This window comes from Genypterus blacodes, unplaced genomic scaffold (genome assembly GCF_046128005.1).
Source record: "Genypterus blacodes isolate CSIRO-AG114 ecotype Tasmania unplaced genomic scaffold, CSIRO-AGI_Gbla_v1 ptg000111l_1, whole genome shotgun sequence".
Lineage (NCBI taxonomy): Eukaryota > Metazoa > Chordata > Actinopteri > Ophidiiformes > Ophidiidae > Genypterus > Genypterus blacodes.
Genome location: NW_027466915.1, coordinates 3720070 through 3735651, shown reverse-complemented (window position 1 = coordinate 3735651; position 15582 = coordinate 3720070). Strand labels below are relative to the sequence as shown.

At 40.4% G+C, this 15582-nt stretch overlaps 1 protein-coding gene across 1 annotated transcript in view; it reads left to right on the top strand.

The window, feature by feature from the left end:
* Positions 1-15582, top strand: part of igsf9bb (immunoglobulin superfamily, member 9Bb) — a 72232-nt gene that overhangs the window by 6210 nt on the left and 50440 nt on the right. The gene's annotated exons all lie outside the window — the stretch shown is intronic.

Below are 15582 nucleotides of genomic sequence, written 5' to 3'. Positions count from 1 at the left end.
GGCGCAATGTCAAAGCTGATGGTGCTCAGATGGTGCCACCGCGAGCACATGCAAGTACATGTACTATCCTGGAAAACAGGCATCCAAGCTTCAGACCTTGTGAGAGCAGAATCAGTCTTAAAAGAGACCTATCGTCTGAAAATAGAAAGTGCCTGAAATACAGTATTCCATACAGTTCACACAGGTTTGGCAAGCTAGTGTTCTGTGATTCTGAGGATCACTACAAGCTGGCCCATGAAGACCAGGTTTTCCTTCAGCTGATGAAGAAGTTCAGAACAGAAGTTCAGAACAAACCTGTTGGGTTGCTCAGTTTCCTTTCTGCTCTCCAAGGCAGTTTATACCAAAGAGAGCAGGCCCTTGGTTGACTCCTGTGTTGTACCCTGAATAAGAAGCCAGAAATGCAAAAACACCACGTGGAAAGACTCTTAAGGAATGACCACGGTGAGCATGCTCCACCACTTGGGCCTAACAAAAAGGTCTGATGTTTGGCAAGCTTTGGAGTCCACTACCCCCAAAAATCTGTAAAAAATAAGGGTAGTATTCAATTCTACTCATCATTTTAAAGTTATGTTATTGTACGACAGTTGGCTTTGGATTCTCATGCGCTTCAGAACTGACCCCATGGGAGTGATCGCGCACATCGAATAGATGTACTGTTTCATAATGAGAGAGGATCATCAGGACTGCCCTCGACTCTTGTGGATCCGTGATTATCAACTGAGTAATGAGATTCTGGAATAAAGCATGAGAGTGCATGTTTTTGGCAACTGTTCTTCCCCAGATGTAGCAATATAATGCCCTAAAGAAGACATCTCACAGCTGGAGCTATGTTCTGCTGTTCTAGCAGTAGAGATAGAAAAGAAATGTTGAGTGATGAGGTGCACAGGGAATAAGACAGTATCATGTTCTTCACAGACAGCGAGGTTGTACTTTAATGACAGAAAGATTCTATGTCTACGTCCATACATGTGCCAACTAAACTTAACCCAGCAGATCACACAGCCAGGACGCTCCCAGCCTTTCCACATTTCTAACTGGTCCAACCTTCATGACGGATCTTCAGCTGCATCAAAGTCTGCCGGAAACCTTCAACCTCACGGACCCCAAAACAGTTATTGCGCAAATACGTCCCATAAGTCGCTACAAAAATATCACAGGGTTCATGATTCCAGATGGGCAGTGAAAGGGTTGAATGTTTATCAAATCAAAACTCCTCCACCAAGGCAATGGACCAGAGTACACATATTGCTTGTTGCTTCACACAAGTGGCCAAAGGCAGTCTATGCAGTGATTGGCGCAATTCTAAAAAAGAAAAACTCAGCAGCAGAGCAAAAAATCCTCGTTATTCTTCAAAGGGAACCTTATGCAGAGGAAGTGCAATGCATTTTTAAGAGGGAATCTCCTCCAAAGAAAAGCCCCCTTAGTAAGATTCTCCCCTCCATTGCTTCATAAGGATTGCTTTGAGTAAGAAGCCGTCTGATGAAGACGCAGTTCACCTCAGATGAAACTCCAAATCATTCACCATTATTCTAGGAAAACACCATGTCACCACACTGCTGGTTAGACCCAGGCATTTTTTGAAGGGGCTGTGAGAGCAGCAGGTTTTTGGATCGCTGGAGGAAAGCAGTAATAATGCAAAACAAATGTCAAATTGATCCAGGGCCGAAATGACATTGCGAGCAGCCTCACATGTTTCAGGTGTCAAATATATTTTCTGTATTCACCACTGTTGTTCTTTAGATTTAGATTTTAAATTGCCTATATCTTTGAATAGTTGCGATTGACAAATAGCTATACATCTAAAAGCTAATTTTGGCTCAGGTTTTCTGGTTAGTAGTTCCATATGTGTTCTGCATTTCGATTGCCATTAATCAGTGTCCTCACATTATCATGTAATGTTCTTTGCAGGGGAGGAAGGGGTTGCTTATCTGTTCTTTCTGTGTAACATCAATTATACCTTAGCCCTGATAGGAGCATGGAGGGAAGATGAATGTGTGGGTCCACTTGTAGGGACGCTATCTCTCTAGTTGTATCTTGACCCACAATGACAACTGGGGTGTTTTGTTCTAAGCACACACCCTCAAAACTCCCCCCAAAGAGTGCAATGAGCAGAGTAGCTGGGAGCTAATGGTAGATGCATGCATGTACTTGTAAAAATATACTTGCAGTGACCTCCAACTACTGTCTGATTTTGTGCAGATCTCAAATTTAATCTTCTTTCACTGTTGGCTCTTTTCCGAAAATGCTTTGCTTTCTTGTATGATTTCTGAATATACTGTTCCAGTGTGTGTCCTTTAGCTGACTCATCTTAAAGCTGTCCAACTAGTAATAGCTTTAGCCCTGATGCTGCAGTCAGGGAACATCCACATCATCAAAACACTCCCCAGTTGTATTGGCATCTCTACCAGTATCACAGCTGAATGAAAGGTATTTCACCAGAAGAGAACCTTTAGAGTGCATATTTCCTGAGTAGGTGTGTGAGTTGTAAACTATCAAAACTGGTCACTCGGGGGCTTGCGGACAATATCACTATTACAGTGATACACTCAGTGTCAGTTTGTATTATGTAACAGCAGCCGTTATGCTAATTAGTATATGCAGCGTGGAATTATGACCCTCTTATTTAGACGTATGCAAGACAAATCTATATAATGTTGCACTGCAAACACAGTAGTGTTTCGAATAATTCATAGTAATCACAGCTTTTACTGTATGTTCAAGTTAGGCTACTAAATTATAGAATACAGTATTTGATTACGTCATGTTTACCAATATGTTGATGAAATTATTGCAGAACTATTGAAGCCCTGGCGGAGAGTGGCTTGGTGGTTAACACTCGCACCCAACATCAAACCCTGACTTTCTCCCTGCTGGAGCAGAAAACAGTGAATACTTTTTTGCAGTTTCATGTGCAAAGAAATGGAGGATTCCTGCAATATACAGATATTCCAAAACAAAGCAGTGAGTGCAGTGAACCCCAGCCAGGCACCTTACAGCGTGCTGTGACTGTGTGACACAACGATCAGTGGTAGCGTAAGTGTTTCACACTTGAAAGAAGGGGGATGACAATGCAGAAAGATATGAACTTTCAGTTATAATGAATCGAGAATATTTACATAGCAAAAGAACAATTTAGTTTTACTCATTTAAAGCCACTTGTTCGTCTGCAGAACAAAAAGGGTCTGCTCATTTCCCTAATGTATGACGTTCATTGTGCTGAAGTAATTGCAAATACTGCTGCAGTTTTACACAAAACAGATGCAAAATAAAGTGAAAGAGAGCAATTTAGTATCAGTCATGATTGATGGTACCTCATACTAATTTATGCCAGAAAGTGAAGCCAACTGTGTCAGGCATGTACAGTGTATGATGGGCTGCCAGTGAACTACCCAGTCTATCACAGAGTTGTCTAATGCTCATGCTGATGATGTGGCTATATGCATTCATTTCTCAATGGATTAGATGACGGGAAAGAAAAGCTGGTTGGATTCTGTGCTGATGGTGCAAATGTGAAGATATAGGACAGACAGCTGGTGTTATTGCAAAACTGAGAGTGGGCAATGCCAAACTTGATTGACATTCACTGTGTGGCACAGATCTTCAGTAATCTGACCCATCATCAACTGTGCAGAGGTGGTTCAGGTCAAAGGGCAAGATAAAGCCCTTTGCAGAAAGCGGAAAAAGAAATTCAGATGGTACAGCAGCTTTAAGGATGAATTACTAGTGAATCACTTGGTTTACTAGTCGTGGCAATTCTGTCTCGGTAGATGGTTGAAGAGGAAACTCTAAATTGCCCCTAGGTGTTAATGTGTGTGAATACGTTTTCCTCTCTCTATAGTAATCATGTGATGATGTTGACCTTTCCAGGGTGTATCTGGCCTCTTGCTCAATCACTGCTGGGATAGACTAATCCCCCTGTCCAGGGTAAACCGGTATTGAGAATGGATGGATGTGTAAGCATATCACCATGTGCAAGTTACTTCAAATCTTCATGGTCATTTGATTCCCCAAGAGCAACAACACTTGAATTTTCTGAATACCAACTTGATATGGACAACTAAAAAAAGCACACAAGGTGATTATGATTCTTATGTAGTAATGTGTAAACGTAGTAATTTCATCACTTTAAGCTCTGCCTGAACTGTCAAAGAAGAGTAACAGATTGCTGTCATTGGAGGTCAAAGGGTTTGGAGTGTTGTGCTGTGGATACAATTCATTACTGGGAAACAAATAGTTTCTGTTCAGTGATGCTGAAATCACTCCGCCGGTACCTTTACAGGGGTAAAAGCTACCTTGATATTGTATTAGCCATTAATTAGCTGTCGAATGGATGAATTTTCAGCTTCTATGGACTCAACCAATCATATTGAATTGTCCCATAGCCATTTATATTGCAGGAATTTGTTTTTAGAACTGGGAAACTCATTGGACTGGCCAGCAATGTACAATTTAGTGCTGCCTCATGTAGATTTATGGTGTTTCTTGAACTGATTATGGATTCTTGTGTTCTAAAGCGAAAGAAAAAAGAAAAAAATGCTTGCGCCGTGCACCAAAAACAGCCTCGTCTCTTGAGATTCTGCAGTTTTCCTCTGTATTTCCAGTACATTCTCGGCCTAATTAACACACCACTCAAAGCTGTGCAGGCCTTGCAATTGAGTATAAGGCACTTCTTCATGATAGGCACAAAAAAACTTGATTACAATCACTCACTAAGTTTGTCTTGTTTAAATCTGAGTATCATCAATGTTTTAACTAAGGATACTGTGTGAGTAGACACTAGAGGTAGTTGTAGTTAGAGTTTGGTTTGATCTGTCTGACGTTCTAGTGTCTCTCCTCTCACAGCTGTTAGGAAGAGCACGGCCAAAGCCAAAGAAAATAACTTGGCTTTGTCATCTCCTTTGGCTTTGGTCCATATGAGGATGGGAATAGAATTAACTTTTGGAGTCGTCCTGATGGACAGTACTAACACAATCTGCTTCCACGTTGTCTGCAAATGTAGTGTTAAAGGAAAACCACATGTTTAATTGACAGTGTCTTCCTGCTCTGCTAAGAGATTCCAGAAACAGTCAAATTGATTCTTTGTCTCCACTGTACAGGGCTTCATTTTCACTGTGTTCACCCACTGTTGGTTTCACAGACGCAAGAGAAACTTGTTTGTCAGGCTGAATGAGTAGGTAGACGGAACTTGGAAGTGCACGTGTCCATTTTAACAGACAGCTTATTTACAGTCAACAATATTTGAGATAGGATTTCGTCCATGTGCAGTTACGTGTTCTTCCGCAGTAGATATCAATGTATGTTTTGACAGTTTTTGTTTTGCCCATTTTTTGTCATGTCAGTTTGCTTTTAGGTAATGGCTTTGTGAACATGCTCCATAGTTGCTCTGTCCTGTATTGTATGCTTTCTTTGAATACTGTACTCCCTTACACTTCCCCTCCTGTATGTCCAACCTGAGCTGGCTGGCTTCCTCTCCTGTCTCATCTTACAGCCTGGCATACTAATGCAGCATCGTCAGCTTCCTCCACGCCGACTCCTCCACATCCATTAAACATTCATTGGATAGGGCCATAAGATACTTCGCCGTAGCCTCAGCCTCACAACTCTAAATTCAGCCCAATCTCAGCTTCACATCCTAACCTCGACACTGCAGACAAGTAGACAAATTGTACGGGCGTGACTGCATATGGGCTCTGTTGAGACATAATCTAGATAGAATATGTGTGCAGTAGACAGATAGGATTGATCGCGCTTGTGTCTCGCCTTCATGGCACAGCATATGACACATGATCCCTTCACCACTGTATGGCAGCAGTGTCAGTAAACATGAATTGATACACCTTGCAGGATATATGACAGATGAATCATAGTTGCGGTCGGCGATAATTAGGACTAAAATAATTGTTTAATCAAGAAGCACAATTAGTTTTTATGACCATGTTTTGAGTTTTGCCTGCATTTACTGGTACGATTAGAGCCTTTGTAACTGTAATGTGAGAGCTAATGCATCACTGGATCTACCACCCTTACATTTTAGGCCCAATTTGCAAATAACATAATTGTTATCGTTAATTTGGTAGTTCCCTGATTTCGTTATTTATAATATTCATCATCATCAGCATCATCATCATCATCATCATCATCACAAATGCTATTAATACTTGATGTTGTCAAGACTCGCTTTTGATCGTTGTGATTGTTTAGAAATGATACAACATTGGAAACAATTACATCACCTGCAAGTTCAGCAGTCTGGGCAATTGTGATTATTTGGTTCGTAGTTACATTACATTACATTACATTACATTACATTACATTACGATCATTACATTCTGCCAGAGAGCTTCAATGTCGCTGTTTCTTTCCATTTGTTCCTAGTTTCATTCTGCATACAGTATATATCACATTTAATTGCATATAAATCAGCGTTTCATCCCATATGTTCCCTCTCATTCCATATGTCTCACCATATTTATTGCTGTTTCATTCCATATTTTCAGAGTTTCCCTCTTTATATTCAGAGTAAGGCTTGGTAACGTATTACTTCCTAATAAACAGCTATAACCACATGAGCATGGCTGTGCCTTTGTACACTTAAAAAGGCTAAAGCTTAAATATGGCACCCGTGCTCAAAACACATGAAGATACATCCCACTGCCTTTTGTCACCCCTGGAGCAGACAATTGTTTAATTGTTTTTGGCAAACACCAGCTAATTCTGATGAGACAGATGGCGGCCAATTACAGTAATAACTCATTTAACTGCAGAGATTTATATCAAAGCAAATGTCCCCTTTGGTTTTTGCCAGATGCTTTCCTCAATGGCTGGCTGTCCTGGCTTCTTTAATGTCTCCTTTGAAGGGAATGGCTTGTAAACGCAGTGTTCAACGGCAGAAAAGCTGGCACGGTAACAGCAGCTGCAGGTGATTGGTGTCTATGCAGATAATCTGTAGTTGTAATAATCATATCTATAAATATAGAGATGTAGACGGACTAAGAGATGTCTCGTGCATTTTAAGCTTGCAAATATTCTGGATAGTTACGGATCCTTTTATGTTCCCACCAGAGAAAGAAATACAGTACTTAACTATTTACTGAAAAAATGAAAAATCTGCCAAGCCCTACAGTGATCATTGATGGGTTGATCAGAGTATTTGATCACTGATTATTAATGAACAATTAAATCTTGATTGGTGATGTAAAAGGTATTTATCTATTGTGCTCACATGCTCGGTGGCTGTCATGTTGCAAGTGTGTGTGTTGTGCTTTCAGCAAACTGTTTAAAAAATGTCCGGCACCTATCTGACAGTCATTACACTCCCTGGAGTGGACTTAGGGATAATGGAGTTAAAATCCAAGTCACTCCTCTGTTTGAGGAAATGCCACCCTGAACACATAACTCAACTCACAACAGTTAAGTCCTCAGCCAAATCTGAATATTGAGGAGCATAATGTGGGTATTAACTCAGATTTCCTCGGATTTGGAGATGGAAATACATCAACGCTATTGAAACTGTGTAGTCTCTTCTGTGTGCAGCCAGCTGTTGCTTCATAAAGTGATTCCGATGATATCTTCCATAATAGTGCAAAGAGATTAGATAAGGTTGCTTTATCAGCCCAGGTATCTATGGCTGGCACATTTTAGTCTGATAATCGGGGTCTTCATCAGAGAAACACTTTGTGTAAATTTGAAAATTGCTGTCTCTGTTACGACTTGAGGATTCTGGATGTTTGGGTGCTCAGAGAATATTTAGTGTATGAGGTAATATGTCCAATTAATAGCTGCATAGTAGTATTTATAAAAGTTGTAATGAATATCCATAGTAGAGTAGCAGATCTTACACAAGAAGAAGAAGAAGGTGTTATATTGCTGAGCTCATCAGAGTGGGTTAGGGAAGTGGTTTATCAGACAAATAGAAATGTAGAAAATATAGAGCACTCACATCTTTAACTCCATAATAAAATGCCAATCTCACATTCATTACCAACATTTGTGTAATAGTAGAGGACAAAATGCTGTAACAGTTGTGGCAGTTCTGAACTCGTACTCTGGCTGTCATTCTGGGTTTTAAAACAGCAGGGAAGAACTAAGCAAATATGAGGCTGTCAGGGCAGTTCAACAAATACGGGTTTGGTACTTGATGCAGTTTTTATGAAACTGTGACATTTTACAACAAATATTTACAACTCACATTTACTTTGATTTGACGTTTCCCACAATTATGGGCCAGGCTCCATTTGGAAGTATTCCCAGAGCTTGGCCTCTTGGGCGACCCCAAATTTGATTAGGGTGTTCTGACCTTCCCAAACAAATGGCAGTAACTCTGTCAGAGCTGGCTTCATAACAGGTGTGAAAGGATCTGCAATAGAGAACCAAATGCGAGAACAACATACAACAACTATCATCTAAACAGCAGGGAAAATGACAGTGGAAGCTCATATTTTATTGCTAAAGAAAATAGTCTCCAGTCTTCAACAACAATGATATTCATTTTGAATTTAATAATAGAAATGAGAGTTTATTTTTGCAGAGTAGGGGAGAACAATGACATTCTTGGGTATAGCATTCAAGAAGTAATTTAGTGGAAGCGTAGAGAGAGAACTATATATTTTTAATTTCAGTCATTGATTTGCTCTTGCTTTTTTAAGTACTCCTGTTTGGAGAGCCTCCGTATCCACACTCTCTGACTTAAATTCCAACCACACAGTGGGATGTAAGAGGCTCAGAAACAGTTTTGTGTTTTCCTCAAAGACACCCCATTAAAAACCTAAGATTCTTAAGTAAAGACCTATAACAGATTCAAACAGTGAAGCAACACATTTTCTATGTACACCTCATTAAAACAATAACAATACAACATTTTCTATGCATCATCAGTTCTATTTCTCAGATCATTTCTAACATATCCAGTACATAGCCCAGTAGATTTGGGGACTCTTGCAAACTCTTCAAATTATTATAGAAGGTTACTTACTGTAAATTGGCAAATACCATGTACTGTAAGATAATTACACCGTATTTGAACTTGGTGTGCTGCCACATCAATACATTGAATTTTGTCAAGTGCTCAGTGGGAGGCAGTGGCTCAGTGGGTAGAGCTTCCGCTTGGGAACCGGAGGGTTGCTGGTTCGAACCCCTGAGCAAGGCACCAAACCCTCAACTGCTCCCCCCTCTGCGAAGGGTGGTAACTGTAATGTAAGTCGCTTTGGGTAAAAGCGTCTGCCAAATGATCGTAATGTAATGTAATGTAATGCTTTTGTACTGGGCCCTCGGAATTGGCTCTGCCTGTTTTACACCTTTTCTTGTTTCAGCCACCTATTTTATCTGGGTTTCTTGAAGGCGTAAAGAAGGTCAGAGGCAATGAATTTTACTTTTGGTACATCTCTGCTGGGTAAAAGAAAAGGCAGTGTGAAATACACAGTAATCCAGACAGCAGAGCAACTAAGCAGGCGCAATGAAAAGAGCTGACAAGAGCAATATCTGTAACGAGGACCTGCTGAGGTTTGGTACTTGTTAAAGTGAATTATCAGCTCCCATAATTAAGCAACCGCTATGTAGGTGACATATGTTAATTGTTAGTATTGCCTTTAAGCTATAATCATCATTTACAATTAAAGTCCATCAGCGTACTGTGGTTACTTACAGGACAATCAGAACAATCTGTAGCATTGCAGAGAACAGTAAACTGTATGTATCCCTGAGAAAATTCACATATCTGGGGGTTAGAAAAAGATTCTGTCTCCAGCACCATAGTCCAACGAATCCAATACACGTACGTATACAAAGGACAAACAATGCATTTGGCAAATGCTCTTATCCAAAGCGACGTACAAGATTTGAATACAACACAAGCAAAGATCTAGTCAGTGGAGAATAAGAGTAAGTGTCATAAAGCTAGACACAGGACATAGCTGCCAAGAGCCAGGCAGGCAGGTATAGATATTTCTTTAATTATATTTTTTACCTTTTTTTTTTACAATAGGAAGACATTGGGAGGAGAAGAAAACTACTGCACTACAGTGGAATTTGCTCTGTGAGGACATTATATGTTCAATTTAAAATATATTGAAGAAAACCGATTTGTGAGTACAAACAGCAAACACCAAGTGCCAATACTACCACTACAAGGAGGTTCAGCTCATGATGAGTGACTACAGTGTCTGGTGCCTGCGTTATTGAGTGGGGTGTGATGGCTCAAATCAGTCTGTTTGGGTCTTATCTGTGACCTTTTTATTTGTGTAAAAACTATGTCTACCTATGTTTTTTTGATCACAAAGTTCACGTGTAACTGAAAACTGTGTCACAAGCTTGAGTGCTCATGAGTTCGATAGTTCAATAGTCCTTGGGCCTGTGGGAGGAAATTGTCCCTGAGCCTGGTGGTGCGGGACCGGATGCTGCGGGACCGTCTGCCAGTCAGCAGAAGGCAGAACAGTTTGTGGCTGGGTTGATTGGGGTCTCTGATGATCGTGTTGGCCTTCTTCCTGCACCTCTGGCTGTAGAGGTCCTACATGGATGGCAGCTCCGTCTTAGTGATGTGCTGTGCAGTTTTCACCTCCCTCTTTAGTGCCTTACGGTTGAGGGCGGTGCAAATGCAATACCAGGCGATGATGCAGCCAGGAAAGATAATCTTAATGGTATCTGATATCTAAAATGAGTTGGTGGTGATATACAGACAACTTGACACTGACAGAAGCAAGGCGGTCACCTCGACTGGTAGCTTTGTTTGTTAACATGAGAAATCATGCACATGATGAAAGGCCTTTGCAATTCAGCCTATGACTTTTTGTTGCTGTAATGCGGTGGATGTGTAACACATACCTACAAACACAAATACAAGAACAAAACATACAACCCATCAATTAAAGTCATTGTCGCCTGCCGTCTGTCGTAGCTCTACTGCACATGATCAGATGCAGCATACACCCTGGAATTCCAAATGATGAGAGATGCTGGTTTGCAGGTAGGAGCCCAGAATTAGGTCAAGTCTCCCCCCTTTGGTGTAGCAGTGTGTAGCAGTAGTGGTTTAAGCCTCCTTGATATATCTGGAGGTTGAAGCACAATTTGACATGAACATTACAATAACTTTATGCATATGAATGAATGAATGAAGCAATGAATAGATTAATTCTCTTTTTAGATGTCACCATCTTTTTAAATGAGCCTCAGCTTGGACACATGAGTTTTCGCAATTCTTCTCTTTCCAAATGGATTTCTTTTCCCTGTAAGGGGTATTTGCACAATGAATATAGTTTTTTTGGGTCTGCACATGCTGCTTTATTTATCTAAAACTATAATATAATTGCCTTTGATCTCAATCGTCTCCTTATGGCTTCCTCTAATACATTTGGGTTTTGGAGACTCTAACGATGCTTTACTTGTGTTCAGTCATCTTGTCAGTACTGTGGTAAAGAGAGAGAAACCTTATTTTTGGAAAGGATGTCAAGTTTGACGATAAATGTGTCAAGTTTGATAATGATTCTAGCCAGCCAATCTAGGAATCTTGCATTTTGTTGATTCAGAGTGGTGGCATAAGAAAAATGCGTGCTTGGTGCTCTGGCGAAACCAAAACAAGTATTTACTACAAGTAGTAGGTAATTTGGCATTGATGACATACCTCGCTTTGACTTAGGCTAAATTACTCATTCCGAGTGGGCGTACTGGAGATTGCGCAGGAGTCATATTGGCCGGTTCACATGTGTGTATGAGCCCCATGGACACATCCTGGTGCAGTTGTTTTTTTTTGCCATTTGTTTTTATTGAAGCAAACATTTTACATGACATTGCGCAATACAACTACAATTATAGGACATTTTGGAGATCATTTTTTATACAGAAAGAGGGGGAAAAGGAGAGAGAGATAAAGAGAAAGAAGGAAGGTTGTATTTTTATTACTATTGTTGTTGTCGTCCTGGTACAGTTTTGAGCTTAATTCAGGGACTGAGTGGCAAACATGTCCTGTCAGCTCAGAGGCAGGACCGCACACTGCAATGCTCTACCATCCCCACAAGGGCCAGATGCAGAAACACTCATATGTTCAATTACTTTCCCGATGCCTGCCCCACTCAGTAACTATCCCAATAATTAGACTTTAACTCTGATAAGTAATTGCCGTGCATTAGGGCCTGTACAACTCAGTCTGGTAAGACTTATCATGTCCAGGGATTGCGGAAACAACATGTCCCAAGAAAGTACTAAAATAATCGCTCACAGACTAATTAGAGATAGATCAATGTTTACAATAGCCAATTTATTCACAAGGTGTACCAAATCAAAACAGATAAAATTGGAAAAAATGCTCATAGGTGGTCAGATGGTCAGAAACATAGACTCACACAAAGGTCTGTGGGGAGATTCTAGCTACAGAAAACTCTCAAAGAATGATTTGGCTGCTCTTCTGTTTTTACCAATCTAGACACTTTGTGACTGGTTAGGAAAGTGACCAGCTGATCAAACAGGAACAATACCCATTTTTCTGTTTTTGCCAGGGTGACAGAGCTTATACCCGAATGGAAGAAAAATAGAATTGATTCATTAAAATGCGCTTTGGGTTGCAACTGAACGAAGTGCATGTTGTTCGATCCTGAAATAGACATCTGTGCTCCATCAGACAGCTGGAAATGTGTCTGGTGTTGACAGGCGGGTAGAGTCAAAAAGAGGTCAGAGTGAAAAGAGCACAACCATTAAACTTAAGGGCTGGTGGAATCTTTTTTCTTTCTTACAGTGAAGTAATCACATAGAATGCAAAACTAACAGTATATTTATGCAGAATGATTAAAGCATTTTATCAGCACAATATGGGTTTAAAAGCTGTAATGCTGCTGCAGCACCCTTGTTAAGTTGTCAATACTTAAGGCCGTATTTTGTTGAGAATCTCATTCATGTTGTCATCCAAGACAGTGCCAGGGGAAGCGGGGGGATCGGCTGAGACAGAAACAATGAAAACTTTATTCTATTTCATATTTGAAGCGCCATCTTGAATACAGTGTTGGAACACGTTACTTGTGTTTCTGCATCACACGGCACACAAACGGCACACAAATGTAACAGCTACTACTACTACTACTGCTGCTAAGACCACTTCTAATGTTACTATAACAACTACAGCTGCAAGTAGGACTACTTCACCTACAGCTATTATCTTGATTACTGCTACTACTGTGATTGCAAACAACTGTCTCTTTATCACCTTTAGAGCACTCTGTTGTGTTTATCACTTTGTATGTTGACTTGTTAGTGTGGTAAAAGTGCAACCACCAGTATTGCAGTGCTTCATTCTGCAATATGTACTAATAGAGGGAACAGGTGTCAAAGGTTGATCATACATTGCCAGAGAGCGAATTTCAAGTGCATGTGACAGTGACAATAAAAGGCTCCTCATTTTCTTAAGTATTTGTAAATTAACTAGAACAAGAATTGATTTCCAGACAAACATATATCTGTATAAAACCTACTAATAGTATTTTTTACGCCCTTGCTTCCACTGTAGGCAATATTTGTGTGTTTGTGTGTAAGCGTGTGTGTGTCAATGCACCTTAGCGGTTATACCTTGCAATGGCACCTTCCCATGGGTCTTTGATTGTAAATGAGCTAAACCCTTATGGGGGAGAGAATGAGCACATCAGTTCCCCTCCCTCCCTCCCTCCAGACACACACACACACACACACACACACACACACACACACACACACACACACACACACACACACACACACACACACACACACACACACACACACACACACACACACCTAGTCACACTCTCTCACACCTCTTTGTCGTTCTGGGTCTCTCTCTCATCCCTCACTTTCTCTCATCATTATAAACAGTGAAGTCATACCTTCCAAGGGGCTTGTTTTCGTGCTGCCTGCGATGATGTCACCAGCAGCCAATCAACACGCTGCTTAAGCTGGCGTGTCTATGTGTGCGTGTGTGAGAGAGAGAGAGAGAGAGAGAGAGAGAGAGAGGAGAGACTGAGGCGGTAGCGTTTGGGGGGGGGGTCACCACTGGGAGAAGCACTGCTGCTCCAGTATTATTTCGCTCTGCCAACGAGCATGAGGACGCACAACAGCATCAATCACAAATACATAGGCTTCCTCTGGTGCAAACATCCTTTCAGTGATTATGTGAGAAGGAAACATACCGTGCATAGCACCTAGCATATGTCACTGATGAATTCATAGACATGTTGATCCATATATTGAAATAGTTATGGATGTGTACCTGCTATGCAGCTCAGCCTTCCACTGAGTTGTTTATGTTATTTGTTCATGAAGATTTCACACAGAAACAGAGTAAATGTTTTTTTCTTTTCTGACATGCATAATTAATTTTATGGTAATAGTTTTTCTCTTAAATCTATCATACTAACCTCGGGTCAGGGTAGCTGTGCGGTGACTTTCCACGCTGTCGCACAACAGCCTTGATGCGTTTGAAAGCTCAAGCTGTCAGGCCAAGATGGATAATTAGGCTTAAAACTGCTGATAATTTATGGCTGGCCTTGAATGGATATTGGAGTATCACAGCGATGTAATTTGTTTGGCCTGTTCTATAAAACTGCAAATTCTGGTAATTGCAGAGTGGAAACATATCAAGTGTCAGCACTGAAGCTCAGCAGAATATCACCCTTTGCAAAAGATGAGTATTTGTTTTTCACCCCAGCGATCTATGTTCCTGGCCTTTACACAGCATCACTGCTGCTTGAAAGTAGTAGTCGTAGTCTATTATCTAGTCTTTTATTGCTTTTATTGAATTTCAAACCTTGACTGATTGTAGCAAGCGTACTTAGAAAGGCTGATGGGCTGCAGTTTTTGTAATAGGCATTTGTAGGCATTTTTGGGGGATGTCAAAATGGTCACCACTTATGTGGCAAAAGTAAATTGAACAAAATCGACTTTTATATTCCTATGTATGTTTCGGGTTAGGGTTTTTAGTCTATTATTTCCAAAACAGATAAACTTGACATAACTGCTGAGTTTAATCTTACCTATCAAGTTTTTATTTATAGTTTTAGTTTGTTTAGATTGATGTGAGAGTGCTGGAGTCTTGCTTGAGATAGAGTATCCATCACAATAAAGCCTTTGTCTCTTTTGGTTATTTATTTAATGTCAATGTGTAGAAATGCAGTTTCAACCAAGAAGAATTGAAAAAGCTCTTCCTTATGTGCATCCAGGGAAACTCTGTCATATGACACTTTAAAGGTGGCTTCATCTTTTCAGACACCAAATCACATTATCATAGGATAATGTCCGCATTTCCTTATTGTTTTCTGAATGAGACTTCTGATTATTTTTCAAGCAAACAAGTTGCACATCCCTACAGATAATTACACATGGCATCATCAGCCACTGCACCAAACAGGTTCTGGTCTGGAAGGATATGAGTTTTAAAACAATGGTATACTTCTGGGACAATATGAAGTCTATATGATTTGCATGGGATCAGACATGTAAATCCACTCGTGTGACTCCTTGAATGTTCAGATTTATTTTAACTCCTTTCATGAGGTACCATAGAGTGTGTGGCTTTTTAAGTTTTAGTGGTTTCTTTCTGAAAAAGCTTTCACACTCTGCCACAGATAACAGAAA